Source organism: Adiantum capillus-veneris, chromosome 29, assembly GCF_014529385.1.
Source record: "Adiantum capillus-veneris isolate H3 chromosome 29, ASM1452938v2, whole genome shotgun sequence".
Lineage (NCBI taxonomy): Eukaryota > Viridiplantae > Streptophyta > Polypodiopsida > Polypodiales > Pteridaceae > Adiantum > Adiantum capillus-veneris.
The window spans coordinates 72,994,787-73,022,375 of record NC_140959.1 but is presented as its reverse complement, the minus strand read 5'-3'; the positions used below and the strand labels follow the sequence as shown (position 1 = coordinate 73,022,375).

The window sequence follows — 27,589 nt, the reverse complement described above, 5'->3', positions numbered from 1 at the left end:
ACACAACACACCTGGCCGAGACAGGGAACACACCTCTGGAGTGAGAGGAGAGAGACTATCCACTTGCCCACTCAACACACACACACACACACACACCCAAAAAACTCAGCTCAAAAGAGGAGAATTTCAGATGTTTAGATACAAATGAGCTTGGGCCAACACCGATGGGGCAAACACCTCACACAATATGGGTAAAATATGCGAGATATAATCACAAACTGGAGCAGAAACTTCGCTCATAGGAGAAACTTACACAGAAAAATAGCAAAAAAAGAGTGAGGAATTTGGCAAAATGGACAGCGCCATCGCGTCCGGAATGGCCCAAAACCCCAGTCTACAATGTCAAAGTGCTCAAATCCGACCTCGGATGAGCAGTTTACGGCCAAAACAAGTACCAAAATGAGCAAAAACACACCTACGGCTGTTCCTCCTCTCTTCTCCACGTTTTTTCTGGTCTTCTCTCTGTTTTTTCAGTTCCCACACTTAGCTTTATTAGTTGGGAACCCTTGGCCTTTTAGATGACCTCAAACGGACCCCGAACAAGCCAAAAACTGACCTCGCAGTGCATAGTTGTCATCTTTTTGCATCATCCGCACACCTGGCACTCGACTTTTTTCAAGAATGCATCCCGCCACCACGTGAAGTGGCCCCAAAATATGGTCTTCATGATGACCTCTCTGCATAATTATCACAAGAAAGCATCCATGTCGTGTCCGTACTTATCCACGTGCAAGTCTTGACCCCGTTCGGCCTCCTGACGCCACTAGATGCCATCTGACGCACCTGCTTACCTCATGTCGTCGGCCCGTGGATAGCTTCCTCGAGAAGTTTTACGCGCTACCAACTCCTCCTTATTGTAGAAAAAACACAATGGTACTGGTAATATTGAAAATCTATGCATTATGTACACCCTGTCCTACCTGTAAACGTGTGGGCCCACATAACCACCTGGCTCTGGAAAATGGGCAATCCTTTATTTGATGCACCATGCATGGGTATGTACATATGCGCAATCCCTTGCTCCAAAAAACTCCTGACAATGATTCCGAGGATCAAAACACAGATGCACTTCTGTGAGAAGGGAACCTAACATGAAATGGGTTTGGAAGAAAAAGGACCACTTATCTTCTCCGCAAACTGCAAAACCAATCAAGCAATGGAGAGTTAAGCCTCACAAAACTCAACCATATCATTCTGACCAAGACAAACCGACATATCAATGGCGAGTAAAATCTCAACAACAGTCATTATTGATACCAAAAGCTCAGTAAATCAGCATACTAAAGCATCCTGATGGTACAATCAAGCAAAAAGCACGCAAGCTACAAAGATTTTGTCTTTGGAAGACAGCAACAACAAGCCTCAACATCAAAAACCCTTGAGTTAATTACTCAAGACCCAACTCTTGCACAACATAAGAATTTGAACTGCATTGATCTTTAAAGTATGGTAGAGTCAACCAAGGCTATGCATAAACACGATTGTTCAATCCAGGCACACAGTCGTCCCGGAGTACGCCATCTAGGAAGGGTGGAAGAGTACTGAGTAAATAAGGGAAATGTTTGAAGAGGGAGGAAAAATGTTCGATGTTAACGTGTGAATTTTTACAAAATTACCTAATAATACCCTTATAAATCATCAACAGGGGAAATGTAACTGAAATATCTCCCCGATGAGTGTAAATAGTGTATATACTATCAGAAAATCATAAAAAAATAGTCCTTTTTTATTAATTTTCATCACTTTTCTTGATATTGAGACTTAAAAATAGAGAAATCCAACAAAAGCCAATAAATCTATGTTTTTCAATGGATTTTCTTAATTATTGGATTTTCACTTTGCTTTTTTAGTGCATTTTGTTCTTTTCTTTGATTTTTTCAATAAACAGGTCAAAAATTAATAATAAATAGCAAAACGAAGCTCATATGGGAAAACTAAAGACACGATGGTGATCAGAAAGTCAAGGCGGACAAGCACAAAAAAATTCAATCAAATCGACAGATGGAAGCGGGAAGCCTAAACTAGGCGGCCAGACCTACTTTTGCAGAATTCTTGCAGAATGAGCTACAGGAATCCGATTGGGGAATTTTTGAGTTTAACATAGATTTCATGGCCTAGTAGGACTAACAGGGAATCTAGGAAAAATTGGTTCAAGAAGTCCGAGTATAGATACCCAAGGTAGGCTAAAATCACCTCATTTCCACTTGTTGCCTTTGGAGAGAGAGCCTTTCGACCCTCTTCGCGCGTATTTTTTGGAGTCCACTGTCACCTGTTTTCAGTGCCATCTCACACGTGACATGAGGGGTAAGTTATTTACTCATCAATGATCCATTTTGTGCGGCCGGTAGTTAGTCTAAACCCCTAGAAAAAACCCTAGAATCCGAGCAGTGCACGAAAACCTACGACCAAAGATCGACCATAGCAGCTTCGCAGCTCAACCAAATCAGATGAGATTTGAATTTTAGCATGCCCCAACATATTAGAACACTTCTATATCAATAGTTGACCATTCTGCAAAGGTCAAGGGGTCCCAAGTAGAAAAGCTAGGTTCTCGGCAGATGCCAGAATTGGGTTTTGACTCCATAGATAGCTTACCTACGAGGTCTATACATGATATATATGATTGGTTTTGTGAAATCAATCAAGCAAATCCCTCAAAAAGCAGAAAACGGCTCGAAGGCTACAAAGTGTCAAATTCGACATACGAGGTCAAACTGACTCCAAATGGGCCAAAATTGGATGAGTTGCTTCACAACTATGTTGCGGACAAGTCCATAGCCTTAAAAATGACTAACCAACTCAAGAAGCAGTGTAGTCACAGAAATCAGTGATTTCAGAGTCGACAAACCACAAAGTGATGCCGGCAAGACCAAAGTTTACCAAATTCAATTTAGGACTTGTTTTAGGTGTATAGAATGTGTTTAGGTCAAAGTTTTCAAGTTTTGTAAGAAAAATGTGACTTCTGTAAATAATTGTGATTATTTACTTTTGCACTATTTTGGCTTGAAAATTGCATCATCACCTCACCTATCACTTGTACATACCAATTACATGCCAAAATTCAAGTTTGAGCCAAAATGATCACATTTAATATGGAAAATTGCCATAAAAACGTAAAGAAGTCCTCGTAAGCCAAATTCTGAGTTATGAGCCATATTTTTTAATCCAAATCACCTCATATCACCTACAAAAGGTCTATACAATGCGTAGAACCAAGTTGTCCCAAAAAATGTTCATTTTGGTAGAAAAGTTAATAATCACGATTATTTACTTTTTGGCCAAAATGGAAAAAAATTATAATTTTGCCATCATAAATCTAAAGAACATGATGTCCTAAGGCCACTAGCCAAGTTTCAACAAATTTGGAGCTCAAAAATCTCAAAATCTCTTTACATCTACTGTTTCAGAGACCTAAAGCCTAAATCTGGCACCATTTTCATCCTATGCATCCAAATGAGCCCATATTTCACTCAGAGTATCCATTTGTTAAATTCTTCAAGCCTGTAATGCCAAGCTTGCAAAAATTTGAAAAAATCACTCAACTGTAAATAATTTGACTATTTACTTTTGTTGCATTTTTTTGCTTGGACTTCATAATTTTGATATTTTCATGTTTTTATGCATCTATGCATGTTCAAAAATTGATTTGAAGCAAATTGGACCAAATTTGTCAGCATTTCAGATTGAAGGATATTTTAGAGAGAATCTGTCAAATTTGCTAACTTTGACACTCTATTCACTCAACAGGAGCCATGCAAGCAGCAAAGAAGGCCAAGAAGAAGCTCAATAAAAAAAGAAAAGTTTTAGAGCTACCACCATACCAACTAGACCACGATTAAGTCAGAACCGCCAAAGCGACCTATCTATCAAGAGAATAGCTTGAAGAGCATAACACTACAATGTTCACAGGAAGATTCAAGAGCGAACAGGAACATCGGGTAGAGTTGCAACTTCTACCAAAAGAATGTTATGATGTCGTCCCAAAGCCCCAGACCAAAGAAGCCAACAGAAGGCTTGGTCTCAGAGAATTTTATGAACAAGAGCCGTGTGGAGTGGACTTCCAAAAAGCTTATGAGCTTTTGTTAGCGATCAAAGAAGATGAAACCGCTCAAATGCCAGACCAGCAAGGGAACAAAGTTGAAGTGGTGATTACCAAATGGATAGTGGCAGAGGCACTCAAACTTCCAACAGAGGGAATGACAATGAGGGCAAGATATAGAAAGATGACAGGAACTTTCACCAAGGAAACCTCCGCTGGGACATTTGCCGACCTCATCCACAAACAGATGGAAGAGCCCACAAGGTTGTACCATCAGCACTTTCACTTCCTACCAAAAGACCGCCAAGGTATACGACACCCAATCATGTGGTTGCCACAACCTTTATGCAAGTCCTCAAATCAACAACCAGGCAACCCATGGACCATGCACAATATGTTTTGTCCACATTGAAAGGGACAAAGAAAGAAGGAAAAATCACATATCTGGGTGCACCAGAGGTTCTGACCAGGATTGCTTACCATGCTCTCGACATGGCTGACAACTTGCTGCCTGCCCCAGATCAAAACACTTGGATAGTGTGAGCACAACCTTCCCCTCGAGCTACAAGAGCTACCAAGAGAACATACAAGTCTGACAAAGAGTTTGCTGAGAGCTCGTCAGAATGGCACAGCAGCGAAATCTCTGATAATGAGGATAGAAGAGCACAAATTGAAGAAATAAAGCAAAAATCCATGGCAACATACCAGGAGGAACCTGTCCAATAATAAGCCCGATTTGAAAGAGAAAAGCACTCTTATGAACGTAGCCGCCAAGCACAAGACAAGGACCCAGCAAAGTGGGTATCAATTAAATTGAAAGGACCAAGAATGAAGCATCATACCAGGAAACAAGACGAAGACCCCACGAAATTACTGGAAAAGATGTATCAAGAAGTAGAAGCTTTGAAGCTGAGAGAAGCCCAAGAAGTGGAACCAAAAGCTAAAGAGGTGGTGGAACACCAAAAGCAAGCAGAGGAAGCAACTGCACAAGGAGCACACAACATGATCAAGGTGATATGTCTCCTCGCCCTTCTTCACCTATTTCAGAACAACATGATTACCCCATGTCGAGCCCACCATCTTCACCAGGCTCCAACGGGAAGATAAAGCCAAAGAACTTGAGTCCACCAAGGAGACAAAGCCTGAACAAAGAGAAGTAGATGAATCTGCACAACAGGCAATTGAATCTACACAAGAGCAGCAAAAAGAGCAAGACAAAGATCCAGAAGGGGTAGGAAGTCTTGCACTAGAGGACAACACAAAGTTTGAGCAACCAAGAGAACAGGAGGCCAAGGAAACACCTTCGACCTCAACACAACAAGAAAAGGACGAGGCATCCACAGAGCCTCAGGATGACAAAGCGGAAGAAGATCATCCACAGCCACAGCCACAAGGGCAACAGCAACCAACCGCCATGACACAGCCAAAAGATACACAGGAGATTGTAGAAACATCAAGGAAACTAGCAAGAAACGAAGATTGGTAATCAAATGACGAGGTCATCCTGCAAGTCAATGAGTATGCCAAGAAAATGCAGGACATGACAGAAAGACTCCGCTCAACAGCACTTAGCCATGTCACAAGGGCTAAAGAACTCAAAATGGTGATTGACGCACTCCAAGGGGAGTTAGACAACCGATTAAACAGCATCATCGGGTTACAAAGGCAAGTGCAGGAATTGAAAGCTGAAGCTGAACAACATCAGCTAGGAAGGGAGAAATAGCAGAAAGAGATGGAGGAGCTTAGTGATCTGCTTACAAATTTGTCAGATGCTTGCAAAGAAAAAGATGAATAGCTGATAGAAGTTACCAACAAACTTCTAAGAACAACCTTGTCAATTCAGAAAATGCAAGTACAGTTAGATGTAGCAAACGCCTCCCTACAATACTCTGAGTAGAGAATAAATGATCAGGCAATTTTCTTACGGCAAATCAAAGAAAATCTCGCAATGGCCTTGATCAAAGGAACAAACGAGGTTAGAAACACAAGACGAGGCAGACACTTCAGAGCAGCCAGCCACCACAAATAGAGATCCCCTCAGTTTCATTCGTTGAGATGGAGACACAACTAGCAAAAGAGCTAAGTGGCGAGGATGAATTTCAAGTACACATAACCAAAATGGATACAGTGCCAATGGTCCAACTCAACTCTGAAAGGCTGAGAAAGATGCACTGAAGGTGAAGATTACACAAGAGGTAGATGAGTAGTGGAAGGCAGCAATGGATTGGGAGCTCAGAGTTCTTCACTCCGTCAATGTTACACAACTCACTCCCAATCAAATCAATGTGCAATGGTACCAACAATCCCTGCCCTATCCTCTGATAAAGGTGGAGTTGCTCCAAGTCAAAGAAAGGATATACACAGACATGCAAGTCAAGGGTGCAGATCAAGACCACCCAAAGTGGAGGCTGAGCTGGTTGAACAAGAATCCAAGGTATTTGATTCTGTTAACAAGAGCACCTGCAGACCTACAAAAGGATCCTACTTTCTGTCCTATACCAAGAGTAAGGACCTGGAAAGCATATGAGGCACTAACAAAGAAGCGGCCAACTTGGTTGAACTACCCCATATTGCCTGCTCCAGAAAATGGACCACCGATAGAAGAGGACATGGTGAAAACCCTAACGGCCGCCATGTCCTTCTTCAAAAGTATACCGAATCTATCATGTGCTATGCTATATAAAATCTGCCAAATAGTGCTCACCTGCAATGAAGTATTCCATTAGCTAAAGAAAGCATGCACCCCGTGGATGTCATTCCTTGAGGGTAATAAAGGTTTTTGCTATGATCTTAGTGGCCAACCTTAAAAGAAGTCCTCTATGGCTTCTACACCAGATGTATGTTTTTACCTTCTCACAATATTTTGGCATTTGAGGAAGCGTTCTACACAGGGTTCTTTACTTGGCGACGAAGGAAGATATTTGGGCCAGTGATCAGCAACCTGACACCACGATTTGTAGGCTACTCAGCAGTGGAGCTGAAAAACAGAGTCACTATGAATTTCTTGCAAGTTCTAGATAAAGAGAGGATGATGAGATAGCAAAAGTCACTAAATGTGCTTAAAGACCGCCTTTCTAGTCATCAACCCGAAGACTACTTCAGCCCATAAAGCCGTGTCAAGGAATGACACAGGCAAGGGGGGGGGGGGGGGGGGGGGGGGGGGGGGGATGTTAGCAGCAGTAAGCTAACATGGATAACATTTTTTGGATCTCTTATTGTAGAAACACTTATATTTTTTGATAAATTGGGAATATTGCAACTCCTATTTTTCAAGTAAACCCTGTAATTGATGAGCTGGGGCTACAAGCTTCCAGAGTGTATCAACTTGTCATTACCTATCTTTAGCTAGACCTCCCAAATTATTAGTTTTAACCACCAAAAACCTTGGCTAAGGTATAAAATCCAATTTTTGTAAGTTATTTGTATGTTTTGGATAATGAAATACACAACGTGAGCTAACGACGCTCACTTCTCTCCTTCTCCCGCCTCCTACTCCCTCCCTGGTTCTCACATTTGAATTGCAACCGTAGGTAAGAGCTCTATGCATTGACGTAAACACTTCACGATATTTTGTAGCTTTTGGCGTCGCCAACCGGAAACCTAATTTTATCATAAGTAGTAATTTACACTTCAAAATAGAAAATTAAGCATTGGCGGGGTATTGTGGCATCATTGCTAAGCATTTAGGTGCATTTTGGGTCAAAAATGACTAGGTCAAAAATCTACTGCTGTTAATAATCGCAATTTTGGCACTTGACCTAAAGTGGGGTTTGAGACCACAAGCATGTGTGCTTATGTCTTATAAACTTGTTGTAGAAGTTTTGTTACGTTTGTATGCCATTTGATGTTGTAACGGATGTGATTTGTTTGTCGATGGAGCGATTGGCTTTTGGTAATTTCAGTGACTTGAGTGTATCTTGAGTTGGATTCGAGTTGTTTGTTGTTTTTCAAAAGATTGACAACCTCTTGTAGCCTCTATGCACTACTTGAGTCAGCTTCGTCCCATGGATTAACAATTTAATCATGGTTCTCGCTAAATCTGCAATAAGATAGGATAGTGAGGTTAGACTACCATCCCACATTAAGATTACGAATGGTCTAGACAATAGATAAGAGAAAAAATTGGTGGTAGGAAACATTAATGCAAGCACCATGTGCTCCATTTCCGTGTATCCCTTTCCTGATGGAGTCATCATGCGACTAGAGAACTAGATAGGACACATGAAAGAAGTTTGAGGATACTTTTGCATCAATACTGCCCCAAGTGTGTCATTGCCCACACTAGGGTTTACATAAAATGGCTTGTCGTTGTTGGAAGTGAGGCTAGAAGTTCTTTTACCTCATTGAATTGTTGTTCATTTTCTTCACTCTAAGTGAATATCTCTTTATGGGTAGCTTGTTGTAAAGGGAGAACCACTTGAGAGAGCAGGTGAATGAACCTACTCAAATACCTCACCTTTTGAAGGAAAGAGACCAGCTGCTTTGTTGTGGTGGGAGAGGTCAGAGTCACCAAGGCTTGAACCTTGCTTGGGCCAGCTTCAATGCCCTTGGCAAAGATCACATGGCCAAGAAGAGTAACCTTGATTTCACCAATGTGGCATTTCTCCACATTGCGCTGGCCACCCAAAGCTTGCAGCCTAGCTAGACCTTCATAAACTTTCTTCAAATGAAGAGAGCGGGACCATAGATACAAAAATCTTAATAAAAACACGGAATTGATTTTCCAAAAAATGGCTAAAAAACAAATGTCACATAGCGTTGAAAAGTGGTTGGAGCATTGGTGAGACCAAAAGGCATAGCTCTGTAAGCAAAACATCCCCATGATTTGATGAAGGTTGTCATCTTTTGATCTTCTTCAGTGATGCTAATTTGGAAGTAGCCTGAGTAGCCATCACATATCATGTAGCACTCGTGTCCTGCTACCTCATTGATAATTTTGTCTTGGAAAGGAAAAGGAAAACGGTCCCTCTTTGTGGCTATATTAAGAGGCTTGTAATCAACACAAACCCTCCACTTACCATTCTTCTTTGGTGTGACTACCACTAGAGAAACCCACTCTGAGTCTTCAACAGGATAGATGAAACATGCTTCTAGCAATTTCCTCACCTCTTTGAGCAGGGCGTCTTGTCTAATTACTCCTAGCCGCCTGAGCTTCTGTACTACAGGGTTACATATTCATCAATGAACAATGTGGTCAAACTACTTAGCATCAAAATATAATCTTCATGCTCCTTCCCACACAACTCACTATAGAGCATTCGATGTAGCTTACTTGCTTCTACCAGAGGGTGTATACCTGGTGTCTCCCCTTGGTTTGATGATGAGGCATCAGGTTTCTCCATCTTCTTAGGGTCCTTGAGAATGACCCATCACCTCAATGCTACTGTCACTTTCTTCACTATTGACTCCTCCTCTAAAGTGGTTGAAGAGTCACCACTAGAAAAATCATCCATAGAGGTGTCTAGATCCGTCTCATGTTGCCAACCTATCTTTTTGTCATAAAGTATTGGCTTTCCTTTGGAATACTTCATTTGGATTATGCCGGTGTCCCCAATCCTGCTTAGCTCTCATAGCCATAAGCCAAGGCCTCCCTAGAATGATAGGATAGCCCTCCCCTTTGTGTGGCATGACAAAGATGTCCACATCTACTAACATAAGAAAATGGAAATAACAAACATAAACCATACTCACAATGAAATGTATCCCGAACGACATAAGGTATGGCACCAAGATGGAGAGTGTTGATTGCTTGCAAAAAAATGGATACATAGGTAGTATAGGGAAAGAAGATGATAAGGGAACAAGACCGTAGGAAGCATAATGGAGGGATGGGAGTGGATGGTGAGGAATATCATGAGTGTAGCCACCATTCTTCTTCTTGAAATCGTATCCTCAATCCTTCATTACAAGTGTGCGGAGATATGGTTCTCATTGTGTGCATGGTGATGGTGATGGTGTTGTGATTATGTGATTAGGGTTCATGTTACTAGCATGTAGCACAAGGGTGTGTATGTGGGTATGGGATAGTGTGTATATGGGATAGTGTGTGTGTGTATGTAGTGTGTCCCCATTCACAAAAGAAAAGGCCTCCTTTTATAGGCCAAGAGAGTGATTAGGGAAGATATTATGAGCAAGAGGAGTTATTATAGAGTAACCTCAGCTAGAGGCATTCCCCTAATGAGAGAGCTCTGTGTGCCTTGCTTATTAACCAATTTCCTCCTAATTTCCTTCGTCAGGGCAAGCTTTGTCTCCATGAAACCTTCCCTAGCTTGAGTCCAAGAGTTTCCTTATAATATTTCAAAGAATCTTGATAAAATAAGAGAAAATAGAGCAATAATGGTGAGAAAACTCTAAGAAATTTTGTGTATGGAGTTGGATATTCGTGACTTCTTCCCATGTGGACAGATAGGATCCACCATTTCAGCCATACCTCCAAAACCATAGCTCCAAAAATTATAAAAGAAATATGGGCCAAAAGATCAGCTCAACACCTAAAACTTTGCTATCGAAAACTTTTTCCAATTTGGAATGGAGAAATAGAGAAAATTCTCACAAAAATATGTGTCCATCTTTTCCCTTTCAAAAGTCTTCCAAGTGGTCCCCTCTTGACTTCATGTGCAAGACTTGTGTCCACAAGTGAATTATGCTTGAACTTTATAATGTTTTGTTGATTCCAACTCCAAAATGCATAAGATTCTCCTCCATTTAACTATTGAATTTTACTCTTCACCTATAGTGATCATCAGGTAGTGACCGTCATGTAGTGACCATTGGGTAGAATCAGTATCCAATGGTTTTTTTTTTCATAGGGTTTGTTCCTTCCTCTCCTTATTCCAAGATCCATATGTGTCAAAACCATAGCTATGTACAAAATAAATACATAGTTTTTTTTTGTGATTTTCATGCATCAAGTGCATACCAAGAGAGGGGTGGAGAAAAATATTTTTTTTGTCATTTCATTTCAATTTTGAACTTTGGGGGGTCATATGACATTGTTTCCCTCCCCAGGCTCATCACACTAGTAAAATCCCTTTATAATACTTAAGCTAAATGTCAATAGAGATTAAGCCCACTAGAAAGCCGTAGTACATGGCATACAATAACCATTGATTATTAGGAAGGTTTTTCCCATGGTATTAAGAGAAGATGTCTAACGCCTAACTTGGTCAAACTAGCTTAGTCAGACTGCTTGACTCTTAAACCTAGACAAGAGATTATGAAAAAAAATAAATTTGAATCTAATGTCAATACTAAGCAAATGTGTTGAATATTATGCTACCAATCAGAGTTAAAGCAGACAAACATGGATGCTAAAAAAGAGACAAGGGGCAATGCTAATGGACAAGAAACACATGTTCGTGTTGATGATCATGCTCGATTCAAAGAGTGAACGAGAAAAAGATTCCATGACGGTAAAAATTACAATTTTGCAATGCATTCCCGTACATAGTAGAAAACACAAAGAATACCTCTAGGAGGCACATTAGTGGAAAGAGGCAGCAACCTTTATTGAACACAATCAAACAACATAAGGAACCCTAACCTAATTATTTGCACCCCTTATAGAGTCCAGGTAATAGGATATTGAGTAGATGGGCAGGTAGCCCTAGGTCTAAACCCCTATCCTCATCATCGTCGAGAAAAACAAAGTCATCATCCATGAGACCATATGTGCCATACGGGCCTCTTCTTCTTCCTCTGCTCTCTGAAAGTGCTACCCCTAAAATTGTCCAAAAACTGGATCCTTTGGGCGTGGAGCACCCTTATATCTAGCCGAATCTCCTACTTTCATGCACGGGACACCCCCTTGTGCTATTTTTAGCCCCAGCTTTGCCTTAAATATCAAGCAATCTTCGCATAAACACCTCTCCAAGCGGGGCAACCATGGCATTGTCTCGGTGCTCCCCTATCCCTCTCTCAAAAAGGCTTGCCCTTAGGGGTGCGGGAACAACATCACCACACGGGTGTGCCATGTAATTAACTAGTGAGCGCTAGCGGCACCACTGCCTTGCCAACGTGCCACAAAATGGCTGCCCAAAAATTCCCAAGGTCACCCCCCACCGTAGCGCGCACCCACTGCCCGGAAAGACTCCCTAGCTGCAGATATCAGCAAACTCTCCACTTTGAATCACAAAGGGGCTGCCATCTCATTATATATACCCCACAATCAGCTTGTCCGTGCGTGCATATGGGGCCAACTAATGCCACCTGTCACCGCGAGAGATGGCCATCTCTAAGCTCCAAAAAACCCTCATAAAACCTCAAAGTAATCTCATTTTTTCGCCCCGACTTCAGACACCTTCCATTTATTGCTCAAGCCTCCATTTTCCAACCTATAGAACCCTACTTTAAGACTCGGTATGTTTCTTTCTTCCATGCAAGCACGGCCTTGTTCCCTTCTAGCCGGGACTGTCGATTCATGCACTCAAAACTTGGAAAATTCTGCCTGGCATCACACCGCCGTCTCATAGTAACTTGCCCGTCCGAAATTTTTTTGATGCACTACAACTTTGTATGACCTTCACTTGCTGCATACAACACATAAAAAACCTACCAATGCTCCTGTAAGGTCCCTCCCTAAACCCTAGAGCCATTTAGAATTTTTTCGGCCTAGAAAATAATTTAGAAAAAGTAAGACCGACAAAGAAGTTATACGGACAACGAGACTTTACTCCAGAATGAAAAGACAAGGATATTTCAGATAAGAAATTACGTCATCCCTATATTTTTCCTGTAAGATTAAGATTAAGATTAAGCCGCGTGGGAACTGATCTAGATCGAGAACTAGGAGAAAAAGGGACTAACTTAATTGAAAGGTAAAGTTAAGAGATAAGAACTAAGAAGAAAATTGGGGTCCAATAGCATTTGAGAAGAGAAATGGGGTCCAATAGCAATTGAGAGCAGAATTAGGGTCCAATAGCATTTGAGAAGAGAAATAGGGTCCAATAACATTTCACAAGAGAATTTGGGGTCCAATAGGAATTGAAAAGATAATTGGGGTCCAATAGGAATTGAGAAGAGAATTCCACCCACCATTTCCTATATAAACACCCCCTCTCCTCTGTATTTTTACACACATATTGCTAAGCTACTTGCATATTTGCCATGCTCAAGATTATGCTTAAGTAAACCAAAGTTTCCATTAAACCATTCTCTTACTCTCTCCCTCTCTTGAATGCCAAACCCTCAACTCTCTTCCTCTCTTGAAGGCCAAACCCTTGAGGGTTTTGTGAAGAATCTCCTCTCTCCTTCCTCTTCATCCTAAATCCTTTTCCTTCCTCCTTGAGCCTCACATCTCTTCAAGAAGGACTTCAATCCCACTTCCCTTTTGCTTAGAGGAGTTAATTTTCATTTCTGAGTAGGATTATTAGTCCATGTGTTTTAATACTAGGAAGGTTTATGTGCATCATTTTAGGTTTAAGCTTTAATGATAACCTTGGAATTAGGGTTAAGTATTAATGGTAGTTATGCATCATTAAATTACACTTCAAAGGTAGATTTGCACTCGTAAGCTAAGCTTTAATGGTAACTTTGCACTTAGATGTAAGCTTTAGTTATTACCTTGCATTTTTAAGTTTTAAGCTTTAATGGAAACCTTGCAATTAGGGTTAAGTGATAAGAGTATCTACGCATCATAAACATAAGCTTCAAAGGTAGATTTGCACTCGTAGGCTAAGCTTTAATGATAACTTTGCACTTAGATGTAAACTTTAGTGATTACCTTACATTTTTAGGTTTTAAGCTTTAATGGAAAGCTTAGGGTTAAGTGATAAGAGTATTTACGCATCATAAAGTTGAGCTTCAAAGGTAGATTTGCTCTCGTAAGCTAAGCTTTAATGGTAACTTTGCACTTAGATGTAAACTTCAGTGATTACCTTGCATTTTTTAGGTTTAAGCTTTAATGGAAACCTTGCAATTAGGGTTAAGTGATAAGAGTATCTATGCATCATAAAGATAAGCTTCAGAGGTAGATTGACACTCGTAAGCTTATCTTTAATGGTAACTTTTCACTTAGATGTAAGCTTTAGTGATTACCTTGCATTTTTAGGTTTTAAGCTTTAATGGAAACCTTGCAATTAGGCTTAAGTGATAAGAGTATCTACGCATCATAAAGGTAAGCTTCAAAGGTAGATTTGCTCTCGTAAGCTAATCTTTAATGCTAACTTTTCACTTAGATGTAAACTTTAGTGACTACCTTGTATTTTAGGTTTAAGCTTTAATGGAAAGCTCGAAAACTCATAAATTATAGGATGACCTTCTAGCTTCCTAAAATGGAAAGCTAGGTACCATAACAAAAGAGTAGTTGTCTAAGATCGATAGAAGTAGTTCAATTTTTGGTATTAAAGAGTATTTCTAAAGTTTTCAATTTCAAGTTTTTTTGCAAATACGGGATAGGGAAGATAGGGATAACTTCGTGGAATTGATCTCCGTGTTGTTTAAACCGAAAACTCTACAAGCTTCCATGGAGATGCCCCATGGATGGCAAAGGATTGCAAAAACCTGGGAATCGACTAAACAGGGATTTAACTTAAAAAGTTTGCATTTCCGAAGAGACATTAACTATCAAATTCCTATGGCAAAAACTCGCTTGTATTTTGTAAATAAATTTGGCTGGTAGATAATTAATGAAAGTAGGAATTAAGGTTGATAAATGAATGAACCTCAAAATTACCAACTAGGAGTTAAAAAGGAATCTGGAAAGGTGATAGGGATAGCCCATTGCGAAACACAGATTTAACCAGGAGTTTTGAAGATTGTTTGGAAATGACCGAGAACCAAGATTGATCTTCTTGGGGTCAATTTGATTGAAAGGCCGGCCCATTGAGAGGATTCTCTTGGGGAACTTGTCGGAGATTGGCCCTTTCCGGCTAGGGCAGCGTAACCGGCAAGTTGTTATACCTAGGTCATTCATGCCCGAGGGATAAGGAATGAATGGGTTTGTTTTATTTTTACCTGGCCGGGTGAAGTACACGTGATATCTTATTGGAAATCGGCCATAATCCGGGTATGTCTTGATGCCAACAGTTGGATGAGAAGGTTATAGTCAGAGAGGATGATGTGAATTTAATTAAGGAAAATTGTTCGACTTGGTTGCTTAAAAAGGAAGTGGAAAGGCTAGGAATATAGGGGCTATCCTCTGCATTTGTCACCAGATGGTGCTATATCTCTCAGAATAAAATTCTTAGGAAGGAATGATTAAATTACTTGATGAGCCTTTCCCAAACACTTAATTTTGGAAAATATTGTGAAGGTGATGCCATTTTGATGGCTTGTAACTGATTTTCTTGGCCTGAATGGGGAGGCAAGATGAATCGGTTGAAACTAAATGTGTTGCATGATTAGTTAGGAAACTAGTTACAAGCTAAATATAGAAGATAAAGGAAAGAAAATGAATTAAAAGTTTCTAAATAAATATCTGGTGGGAACAACTAGATGAATTTCCCTAAACAAGGGTATGCAACAGATTGCATGCTGCTTGTTGTTGGATGATGTCTGATAGACTACTGTCTTCCTGATTTTGTAGTAGTTAAGCACTAGCTCGGGAAGGGATTTTTCATGAAATGGTTCGGTGGGTGGGAAGATTCGGAGGTTCAGATGGCCGGATTTTGATTTAAAACTTTTATGTTAAACACAAGGACTACGTGGGATAAAAATGGGTAATCGGGGACGAGCGAGACTAGGTAGGATTGCAAGATCCCTCTTCTTAGGGGAAAGTGATAATTGCCGTGCCTGCTTGTCAGGAAAAAGGGGTTATCGCCATGAACCAAGGGAGGACAAGAAAGCAACAGTAGATCCTCAAGTTAAAAGATCAAGAGAATCAAGACTAAGGACCACGATTTTGGGTGCCGAAAGCTATCAAGGACAGATTGATTATGAGAAGTGGATATAATCATTGAATAAGGGGAAGTACCCCCTTGGGTTGGCATTCGAGATAGACCTGAGTCCTGTCCGAGTGTCGGTCCCAAGTGGGAGAGATACTTGAAGATAGAGAGATACTTGCAGATAGATCTACGTCATTCCCTGGAACGGTCTGGAGGACTGAGGGAGGTGAGTAGGGTCGAGTTTGGGTATGGCACAAGTGGTATTAGGGAAGTATCCCCTTCAGTTGGCATTCGAGATACACCGGAGTCTTATCTGAGTGTCGATCCCAAGTGGGAGGGATACTTGCAGATAGATCTACATCATTCCCTCGAACGGTTTGGAGGAATGAGGGAGGTGAGTAGGGTCGAGTCTGGGTATGGCCCTCACAAGTGGTATCAGAGCCCCAAAAGAATGTACCCCTTGGGTTGGCATTCGAGATAGGCTGGAGTCCTGTCTGAATGTCGGTCCCAAGTGGGAGGGATACCTGCAGATAGATCTACGTCACTCCGTGGAACGGTCTGGAGGACTAAGGGAGGTGTGTAGGGTCGAGTGTGGGTATGGTCCTCACAATTGGTATCAGAGCCGTATTTTGAATCTTGGACCTTGGAATTTAGAATTTTGGATTTAAGAATAATGCATGAGAGAAAAACAACTCAATCTAGCACCCAAATTTCAATTATGTTACAAAATGAAGTCTTGATGTTCCAATAAATTATTCAAAAATTTTCAAGATGGCTGGGGATCTGTAAGAAGAAATTCAACGGATTATCTATGGGTGAAAGCATGTTAACCTGTCGCGCTTTTTGTGCTATTTAGCAGTTTCAAGTTAGCACATCTTCAAAAAGTTGGGCGTCCGGTAATTTTTTTACAAATAATATCAAAATTTGTCGGAGTTTGTACATTTGGATTCCTTGTTTCAAGTGCTTTCTATTGATATATCATATGTCATAGATCTTGGAGATGTAGCCCAAGTTATTGTACTAGTTAGCATTGTCCGGGACATGAAAAAGCATGACAGGTTAACATGCTTTCACCCCTTTGAGAGGATGGAAATTGCGATGCTAGAGCGAAGGCTCGCTATGTTGGAACATTTTAGGAAGCTCATAAATGAGAGATTTATGAAGGTTGGAATTTATCAGGATTGGAAGATTACATGGAATGGCAAGGATGGCATTTTTGTTTACATCAATACGATGAAAAATTGAGTACTTATCCACTAAATTGAAGAAGTTTTGTTGAGCGCAAGAGTTGCAGATTTTCCAAGTTTTCTATTGTTAGGACTTCATGAGAATTCAAAATTACTGTAAATCGTACCAAGATAACCTTCAGACAGAAGGATTTTTTTGATCAAGTGAAGAAATTGGATTGCCAAATTGTAAGTCATAAGAAAGAATATTAAGAGTGCAAGTGATGACCAAGTGTTGTTTTTAAGTCCGACCAAAAGAAATCCTTTAAAGGAGTCCTACCAAACACTGAGCAAGATTTTCCGAGCAAACCAAAAATCGAGCGAGATTTGTACTCACATAAGTGAATAGAGAAGATAGTTTGACAAGGAAGGTGGGCAAGCTACAATAGAAGGGGGGTTGAGCTGCACGAATCAATAGCATACATAATGGGATCAGATAGATCATAAGTTGTGGGTGATACTAGGCATCAGCAGACTATGACACATGTGTAGAAGGCAGTAGTAGGCACCACAACAAGTTGATAATTTTTTGAAGTAGTACATGGACTTGATTGGGCACTTGCCATGATGGAATGGTGAGTGATTTTTGGAAACTACTTATTTTTCTCATCATTAGGTCTTCTAGATTTAATCTCAAGAAGGAATTTTTAATTAAGATCATCAAAGTTTTTTCAAAATATTATGACACTTTTATGCCCTGTCCGGTTACCAACCTAATGTTAAATACCAAGTTAGTATTCTTCAAAAGTAGTTGTGATTTGACAACATGCTCAAGAGGGCAAACACAACATGTGCTTCTCTAAGGCCCCTTTCACAAGCAAGAAAATGGGTGGTCCAACCATAAAGGTGGGCTAATTAGTATGGGCCTTGGTGCACATCCTATCATGCGCGTTGGTGGGAATGCAAGAATGAGGCTTAACTTTGATGATTTAGGCTCGTGTTGCTTGGACGTATGGGAGACCTCTCCATCCATTCCTCCTCTCACCCATAACAACTTGTAAAAACATTATTGCCCCTCATTTGTACATATACTAAAGGCCCTTCCCATTTGTGACCCATGTACATGGATAGGTACACTCTTTCTATGAGGGCTCGCTACCCACACTACCTATGGGCAATTGGCATCATGTTAGTGAGAAATATTTGCTTCTCTAATATTTTCTTACTTGTTTCTAAAGATAAAAGGATACTCTTCTTGCCAAAATTCTTGGAAAATAAATAAAAATTTGAGGATGTTTCTCTGATATACAATGCACTGCAAACGCAAAGCCTAGGCATATGAGTGCTTATACACATAACTGATACCTAATTTCAAACTCCTAGAAGCACACAAAGAGAGAGAGAGAGAGAGAGAGAGAGAGAGAGAGAGAGAGAGAGAGAGAGAGAGAGAGAGAGAGAGAGAGAGAGAGAGAGAGAGAGAGAGAGTCATTGTTCACATATCCTGATTTATAGTGTAAATTTCTCCGTTGAGCATAAAATTTTAGAATGCAACTTTCAAAATGGAAGAGTTGGCATCTTTTTAGATTTCATTTGGATATCGTAGATTTGGGCATAAACTATGTTTTTATAATAGTTGTTTTGAGGAGTGGAGAACAGTTGCAAAAATAGAAAGAGAATCTCTCTCTAGCTATCCGTGCAGGCGTGGATGGCTAGAGGAGGGAGAGGATGTGCAAAACAGAATGAAGAAAGAGTGAGTTTGGATACCTTAGATTTATATTGGTTTAAATTATATCATTATATTGGGTACATACTAGTACAACCTTTATTATATTCAATACTTTATGGGATACCTCCTCGGATCCCATCCTCAAGTTCCAATGCTATGCTGAGATTGATCTCTAGTAAAAGGCGGATGAGAGATTCAAACGCACAACGTTCGCGTGATCTCCTAAAGTTCAACTCACCTAGCCAATCTGACATCTAACAATTGATGTTGTCTCAAGAGATCCACAAAGTAAAAAAAAAAACAGTTTTACTTGCTATGCACCCAGCCCCCATCGATCACCCTCGCATCTCTCTCTCTCTCTCTCTCTCTCTCTCTCTCTCTCTCTCTCTCTCTCTCTCTCTCTCTCTCTCTCTCTCTCTCTCTCTCTCTCTCTCTCTCTCTCTGCGGATTGCAATCAGCACCTCCTGTCTAGATTTTTTTCACCCGCATCTGCCAAGATTCGGCAATACTGGCTTTTTTTCGCCTGCATCTGCTAAGATTCGCCAATAGTGTCTTTTTTCTGAATTGTGGGTTCTCTATTATATTCATTTAGTGGCTAGATTCCTCCCAACTCAATAACAACACTCTCATCCTCGCACCCTCAAGTTTGTCATTTATTGTGTCAAACAAAAGGGCCCTGCATAGTATTCGAACCCCCACTCTATGGAAATTCACTCTTGCATCCCTAGACCTACACCAACTAAGCCTCATCATTTGGTTGCTTCCGGAGAGTGCTAAGGATTTTGAAAAAAAAGTTCTTTATTCTTTATTCTGTTTGCTTCCCCCTCATCCACCTCCTCGCACCCTGGTCCGACACCTCGCACATGGCCAGGCCTACTTCTTCATCCCCGTCCTTGTCCCTGCCTTCATCATATGCTTTGTCCCTCCCTTCCTTATTTGTGTCATGGTGCATCTGGAAAGATTCGCGTGTTTTTTCATTTTTTTAAATCGTTAGGACATACTCAAGTCAATGAAAATAAAATAGGGGAGTGAAAAAAACTAAAGGAGAATCTCTCTGTAGCCATCCGCGCCGGGGTGGATGGCTAGAGGAAGGGAGAGGATGGGTAGACCTAGAAATTGGGGAGTGAAGAATGCAATAGAAAAATCTCTCTCTACCCATCCACACCAGCGTGGATGGCTAGAGGGAGGTAGAGAGCTTCCAGTATAGGGGGCGGCCCAGGTAGAAAAGCGCAATGCAGAGAGCAACTAGTAGCAGTCGAAGTTTCATGCATGCCCGTTCAGTTGCACAAAAGCTCGAAACCTCCCTAACAGCATCTTTGGGTATCGCTAATTTGCATGCTTTGAATGCTAAATAGCAGCTGCAAGTACTGTAGTTCATGAGTCGTTCCTTGTAGGGACCGGAAAGGCGGTCCTTGTAGCAAAGGAAAGCATATACCCATGCGCCCCAAGCCCTTAAAGCGAGCATGGGATTGTAGATATTTTGCTTGGCACCGACCATGGGGCAAGGCAAAGTAGTGCAGCAAGGCTAGCATCAAAACGGCCATCAAAATGCAAGCTGAGATGAGAGAGCGCAGAAAGATTGCAGACGCTGATGGCGAGAGAGAGAGAGAGAGAGAGAGAGAGAGAGAGAGAGAGAGAGAGAGAGAGAGAGAGAGAGAGAGAGAGAGAGAGAGAGATAGATAGATAGATAGATAGATAGTTCTATTATCGTCCTGGGAGGTCAAATATGACCTATGGGACCAAATGAACATGTCACGTGGTGTGAGTGGAGTTCATAAGTGAATCTTGATGCTCAAAAATGGCTGAAATGAACGTCGCAATAGAGAGTCCACATCGTGGTTGGGAGAGGAAGGTATGTAGGGAGAGATCATGGCTGAATATATGGGGAAAAGAGGACCTAATGTGGTCAAAAGCTGAGCACTCAAGTAGTGTGTGGTACTCACTCTCTCGCACTTGACGAGGGCATAAGGTGCAAAGTCGATGACACTCCTTGCCAGTGCCCCAACATCCTGTCTCGCACCGTAGAGAATGGGAGCTAAGACGAATGGAGGCAATGGTGCGGATCGCACTCAACGGGATGGGCTCAAGGATGTAGGAATGGGTTCGGTTACCTCGTTCCGATAAGAAGAGAGATTTGTAGTTTGGGGCAACGTGTGTGATGTAATGGCTGAAGCGAGAACCTCCGGATTTCTCCCAAGCCGTGATACATTGGCGTTGTAAGAAGGCCTCATTAACTTGGGAGTCGATCGACGCATCCTTGAACAAGTGACATGCATCCCATCTTTCAAACCATTTCTTGATATCAAGCATCCACCCCGAACTTAGTATTTTTCTCTTGCATGTCTTTTGAACCATTTGACTGGCTTCATATGCGATTCTAGGAAGTCAATGCAAAGGGCTACGTTGTGTCTTACGCATGTACTCCAAAACCCTTTGCATGCCCAAGACCTCAATGGGAAGCAATCCGGACTCAAGAAGTAAGAGCATGTAGGGTATTTGTGTCTTGACTTGGAGAAAGTTGGTGAGAAAACGCTTTTGGACATTCTCAAACTCTTTCCAAGTAGACTTCCCGATGCTTCCACCCCTCACCTCCACTCCATAAAGAAGCACCGGTGTCACCAATGTGTCAAAGAGGTACTTTTTGAGAGCCCAACACTTGATCTCTCCTGCATTGCACATGTTCTCAAATGCATAATAGGCCCTCTTTCCGGCTTCCAAGCGACGCATTGCACAATCCTTCCATTTATGACTGGATGGAATCGCAAGGCCAAGGTACTTGAAGTGATCTACCACTTCAAGTTTCTCATTGTTGTATACAATGCATGGATTTTCATCATTGAGGGTCTTTACAAGCATAACCTTGGTTTTGGATCCATTCACGATCGGCCCGCTATGTAGGCAAAAGCGTTCCAAGACACTCATAAGCTTTTGTGCATCTTCTAAGGTATGTGCCAAGAGCACTACATCATCGGCATAAAGCAAAAGCATGATCACCGCATTTCCGATCTTAACCTCTTCTATGCCTTCTTGCTGCATAAAGTCAAGAACCATGCATTCCAATTCATCAATGAGTATCCCAAAGAGGGTTGGGGAAAGTGGGCATCCTTGTTTGACACCAATAGTGCTTGCAAAAAATTCTAAAATTCCATCTCCCATACGTAATCGACATATCACTTTTTGGTAGATGCGAAAGACTGCATGCATAAATTCTCTCGGTACTTGAAGGCTTTGCATACGTCTCCAAAGATTTCCTCGCGGTACCATGTCAAAAGCTTTCTTGAAATCCACAAAGCAACAATACAACTTTTTTCCTTTCAATCGAGACGCTTCCATAAGAACTGGAAGAGTGACAAGGTGATCAATAGTGCTATGATGCTTTCGAAAACCTCCTTGGCCAAGTGCACATTTGCCATTCTTTTCAGACCATTCACTTATCTTCATCTCCATAATACATCCAAATAACTTTGCCATCAAAGAACCAACCATTATAGTGCGATAGTTGTTCACATTGTTTACATCTCCTCCTTTGTGCAAAGGTTTGATCCAATTTGCACTCCAATCATGAGGCATGCCATACTGAAGTGCAAGGTTAAACATATCGCATATCCAATATCGTGTTTTCTTGCTTGTCCATTTAATCATTTCAGCCTTGACACCTTGAAGGTCACCTGCCTTGCGAGTAGCAAGTTTCTCAAGCGCGCGGCATACATCTTCAATGGTAAAGAAGGGAGACATAAACGGAAGGGAGCTACAACACTCCATCTTATCAACATTGGGTTGCTCATAGAGGTTCTTACAATGCATATACATATCCTCAAGAGTCAAGTCACCAAAGCTCTCAACGCGCTTGCCTTTTAGATTTTGCCAAAACTTGCCACATGAATGTGCTTTCTCTTGTGCTAAAAGAAGTTGTTTTTCGACTTCCCACCTTTTCCTCTTCTTTTGAACAAGTGCTTTGTATGTGTGTGAACATTCCAAGTAAACTTCCTTGTCTTTGATTGCATCCAATCTTAGCAAGTGTTTTCGGGCTTGACTACATTCCATGTCAAACCATTTCTTCTTGGTGCTACCCTTCTTAGACCTTTTGCAAGACATGTGTTTCACCGAAAAGCATTCCTTTGCACAAGAGAAAATTACTTCTTTGAAAACTTTCCACTTGCATTCTAATGTTGGGCTCTCTTGATGCTCTATCATGCTTAACATTTGGTCCACCATATCAGCATATATAAGTGCTCGTTTGAGGTCTAGACGTAGGTACAAATGATTCACATCATGATTGGAGGCTACATGCTCGGGCCGTTTACCACACTTGAGGTCAATACATAACATCCTATGATCCGATTTCGGATTCCATTCACCAAGTGTAACGCTTTGTATGCATTCTAGAGTGGCTTCCGAGAACAACATATAGTCAATCACGCTAGCACCGTTGTGCTTTCTACATGTAAAGTCATTGGTGCCTTGCCATAGAGATACACCATTTGCAATGAACATTCCGGTTCTATTGCACATATGTATAAGTGACTTTCCATAGTGATCCACTTCTTTTGCATCATTAGAACTTCGATTATACATGTATGAGTCATCCATTCTTCTTGAGACATGCGGCATGTCTACTTGTTGTGTGTTGTGTTGTAACATATTTGTGCGAGCATTCATCTCTCCAAAAACAATGACTTCACCTTGATCCTTGTAATGAGCAATGTCTTCCTCTAGTTCAACAAAGGGCTGATCTCTATCCATATTCAAGCAAGCATAAAAGTTGGAGTCATAGTGAGGAATGTGCCAACCGGCCACAAACATGACTTGACCATTTGGTGGGCTGATTTTCGGCCATAAGTAGCGTTTATACTTATCTTCTTTGACAATGGAAACATCTTTCAAACCCTTTTTGGTCATACATGCTACGCCTCCTTGGCCTCTTCGTTGCTTTGGATTTTTGGCCCACATCAAAGAATGTACATCGTATTTGTCAAATCCAAGAATTCGTTGTGCATCATGCTTCCATGTTTCAACAAGAAGTATCACATCGGAGTCATTGGTAAGCTCATCAATGCCAATTCCCGCATTCCATGGATACCCGTTACAATTCCAAAAGCTTATTCGCAAGCGTGAGTTGGTCTCATAGATCATGTGTCCCTATTTGTTGGGTGGACTTGCATCCTCCTTAAGTGGCTTTTCTTCTTGAGGTGATACCTTAATCTTCTTGCTTCTTTCCTTATATGCTTTGCGACGTACATTTTGTTTCATAAGAGTGCGATCCTCATATACATTACAACCTGTTCCTTTGAGGTAGATCCAACCATTTTCAAGGATGATCTTTCTCTTTACCTCATCAGCCATGGTACATACAATAGGTCTTTCTACCGAGCGAGGGACTCCTTGTTTTCCAACTCGATGTGCACCATAAGCCATGATTCCTGACATGCCAAAGTGTGTAGCAAAAAACTCTTCAATAGCAACTGCAAGAGATTGGGGTGTTTCCATGCTTTCCTCCTTGATTCCACGAATGACGATGTTCTTTGAGCATTTTTGTCGTTCGTGCAATTCTTGAGTGTCTACATTCTCTACATTCTTTGCTTGGACAACGGCTTGCGTGATAGGAGATGTAGAAACTACATTATCCTTACATATATCAGCCCATGATTTGGATGCATTTCTCATCTCACATACATCATGTCGTATTGTATCTATTGTTTCCTCTTTCAATACATGATCACTCTCAACTTTGCTCAAGCGCTCTTTCAATACATGCATGTCAACAAGAGAGCGTTTACATTCTTGAACTTGATTCTCAAGATGCATCAAGCGTGTTGTTTTCATTTCAAGAACCTTCTTGAGGTGCTCATTCTCCACAATGAGAACTCTTAAAGTACCATTCTCCATTGCAAGTGCGCGCAACTCTTCACCTTGTTTGTTGACGGTTTCTTGTAACGAGATCAAATAAGCCATGATCATTGCTTCCGTTGTTGTAGATTATGTGGTTGGATTAGCATCCAAATTCCTTGAAGATTTTACATCATTCTCCATGGCGAGTGTGGCTTTTCCACCCTTGCGAGTTTTGTCTGACATTGCCTTCAAGTCGGCGACAAAAACGCAAAGTTTTGACAGTTTTTTCAGTTCTGAGATGCTGTTACAGCAAAGCCTTCCATTACACAGAAAAATTATGTTTTTACATAAATACGTAGAGGGCTTTGTGCTCTTCGATTGAGGCTATAGATCACCTAAATCGGAGTTCGGATGAGCAAGTTATGGTCAAAAGAGTGAACTGCTGTATACTAGGTCAAAAAACGGCTGAGAGAGAGAGAGAGAGAGAGAGAGAGAGAGAGAGAGAGAGAGAGAGAGAGAGAGAGAGAGAGGTTTTTGTTGGTGCTTTTCTGCCTAAGGTGCTATCCCGTTGTGCCATCTCAATAGCTACTATCGGATGGAAAAGGGATCACAACCGTAGCTGATGCAAGGTACAAGAAATCAAGAAGGTGCAATGTCCCGCTGATGCGAAGTCTATCAAAGTTGGCTCTTTCTGGCAAGATCAGCAGACCATATTTATTCATGCTTTGTGGAGGTTTGGATGCAAGCTATGCAGACACAATGCTTTGGAGCTGCAGAAGATCATTCCCACACTCGAGGCTCACAATGTTTGTGTTTTTTTCGTTGGAATTGAGAAACTTGGTGTTGAGGAGTTCCAACAGGGTGGCTTTTGAGATAGAGATCTTTACATTGATAATGGCAAGAAGATTCACCAGGCACTTAGCATAAAATGAGTGATTCTTAGCACAACCAAGATGCTTTTTAATGTGAAGGATGCTTTGAAGAAAGTCACTGTTCCCAGAAACTTGAAGGGTGATGGACGACAATTGGGTGCAACTTTTGCGATTGTAGAGGGAGGGACAATGCTAATGGATCACAGGCAGAAATATTTTGCCGATCATCCATCTCGCAGTCCATTCTCGAGGCTTGTAGGATTGATCAAAAGGACTTCTCTAGCAACTTAAAAGGACTTCCCCAGCATGGATAGGCAGAAGGAGGGGTAAATGGTGGTATTGCAGAGGGTGGTGAGAGACTCGGGCAACGCAAGCATGGCAATGGGGGGGTCTGCAAGCACTACAGAACACTGCGGGCCAACGGCAGTAAATAGTGAAGGAGTACGAGCGGAAGTGCGACGCGAGAGAGAGTGCGAGAAGAAGAGCACGACGATATGGTGAACTCGCTCTCCTGTAATGTGTAGAGCATAGTGAGTTCTTATTAGGTTTTTACAAAAGAATATGTGTACATACCTGGCAGCCCGCCCACTTACCTGGGCGACCACATTGGGCTTTATACCCCAACAACCTCCCACTTAAAGTCCAATGTGGTACTTTAAGTGTGAGAGAAGCTACTATACAAGCTAATATACAAGGGATGTAGAGAAGTGATGTACTACCCTACACCTAACTGCTTGCGAATATGCGCAAAGCTCTCTGAGGGAAGTCCTTTTGTAAGTAGATCAGCAGGATTTTCTGTGGTGTGAACTTTGACAAGCTGAAGTTGCTTATCCTCGAGCATTTCCCTGATGAAATGATACTTCACATCCCCATGCTTTGTCTTTGAGTGATAAACTGGATTGCCATCCAATTGTATAGCAATTTGACTATCACAATATAACACAGGCATCTCTTCTTTGATTCCCAAATCTGTTACTAGTCGATTAAGCCAAATTGATTCTTTGCATGCCTCTGATGCTGCAACATATTCAGCCTCTGTAGTAGACTGAGTAACACAATCTTGTAATCTAGAACGCCATGATACTGCTCCACCAGCCAATGTAAAGACATACCCTGACGTAGACCTTCAGTTGTCTAAGTCACCTGAATAATCTGAGTCTGTAAAACCTTAACACTTAGCTCCTGACTCCCATAGCATATACGCATACTCTTTGTAGCTTTTAGGTATCTCAATATTCCTTTCACTGCCTCCCAATGTTTCTTGCCTGGGTTTGACATGTATAGACTTACTACTCCCACTGCAAATGCAATGTCTGGGCGAGTAGCAATCATTGCATACATCAAACCACCCACTGCAGACCCATATGGAATCTTATCCATTTCAGCCTGTTCTTCCTCAGACACAGGACAATCTTGTTTGCTAAGTTTCACATATGGTGGCAATGGAACACTCAATGCCTTTCCCTTCTCCATATTGAAACATTGCAAAACCTTGTCAATATACTCTGTTTGAGATAACCAAATCAACTTCTTTGATGTGTCTCTCTGAATGCACATACCAAGTATATGACTTGCCTCACCCATGTCTTTCATGTCCAACGATTTTGCCATCTTTGACTTCAAAGCTGAAATTTCTTCCAAGTGCTTGCCAGCAATCAACATGTCATCCACATACAAAATAAGGATCAGCCAACTACCATCCTTAGCCTTCTTTGTATATAGACAGTGATCGAACTCACTACGTTTGTAGCCTTGAGAAAGCATAAACTTGTGGAATTTATGGTACCATGCCCTCGGTGATTGTTTTAAGCCATAAAGACTCTTTAACAACTGGCATACCCAATCTTCCTTGCCTTTCTCAACAAACCCTTCTTGCTGCTGCATGTAAATTTCCACATCTAAATCACCATGCAAGAACGCTGTCTTGATATCCATTTGGTGCAACACCAAATCTAATATGGCAACCAATGCAAGAAAGCATCTCAATGTAGTCATCTTGACCACGGAGAGAAGACTTCATCAAAGTCAATGCCTTGTTCTTTCTTAAAGCCCTTGGCAACAAGCCTTGCTTTGTACTTTGGCTGACTATCATGAGCGGTGATCTTATACCTGTAAACCCATTTACAAGGTAGAGC

The 27,589-nt window shown here is 41.3% G+C and overlaps 1 pseudogene; it reads left to right on the top strand.

The window, feature by feature from the left end:
• Nucleotides 1–4,867: 4,867 nt before the first annotated feature.
• LOC147419397 (uncharacterized) lies at nt 4,868–25,768 on the top strand (annotated as a pseudogene).
• The last annotated feature ends 1,821 nt before the right edge of the window (nt 25,769–27,589 follow it).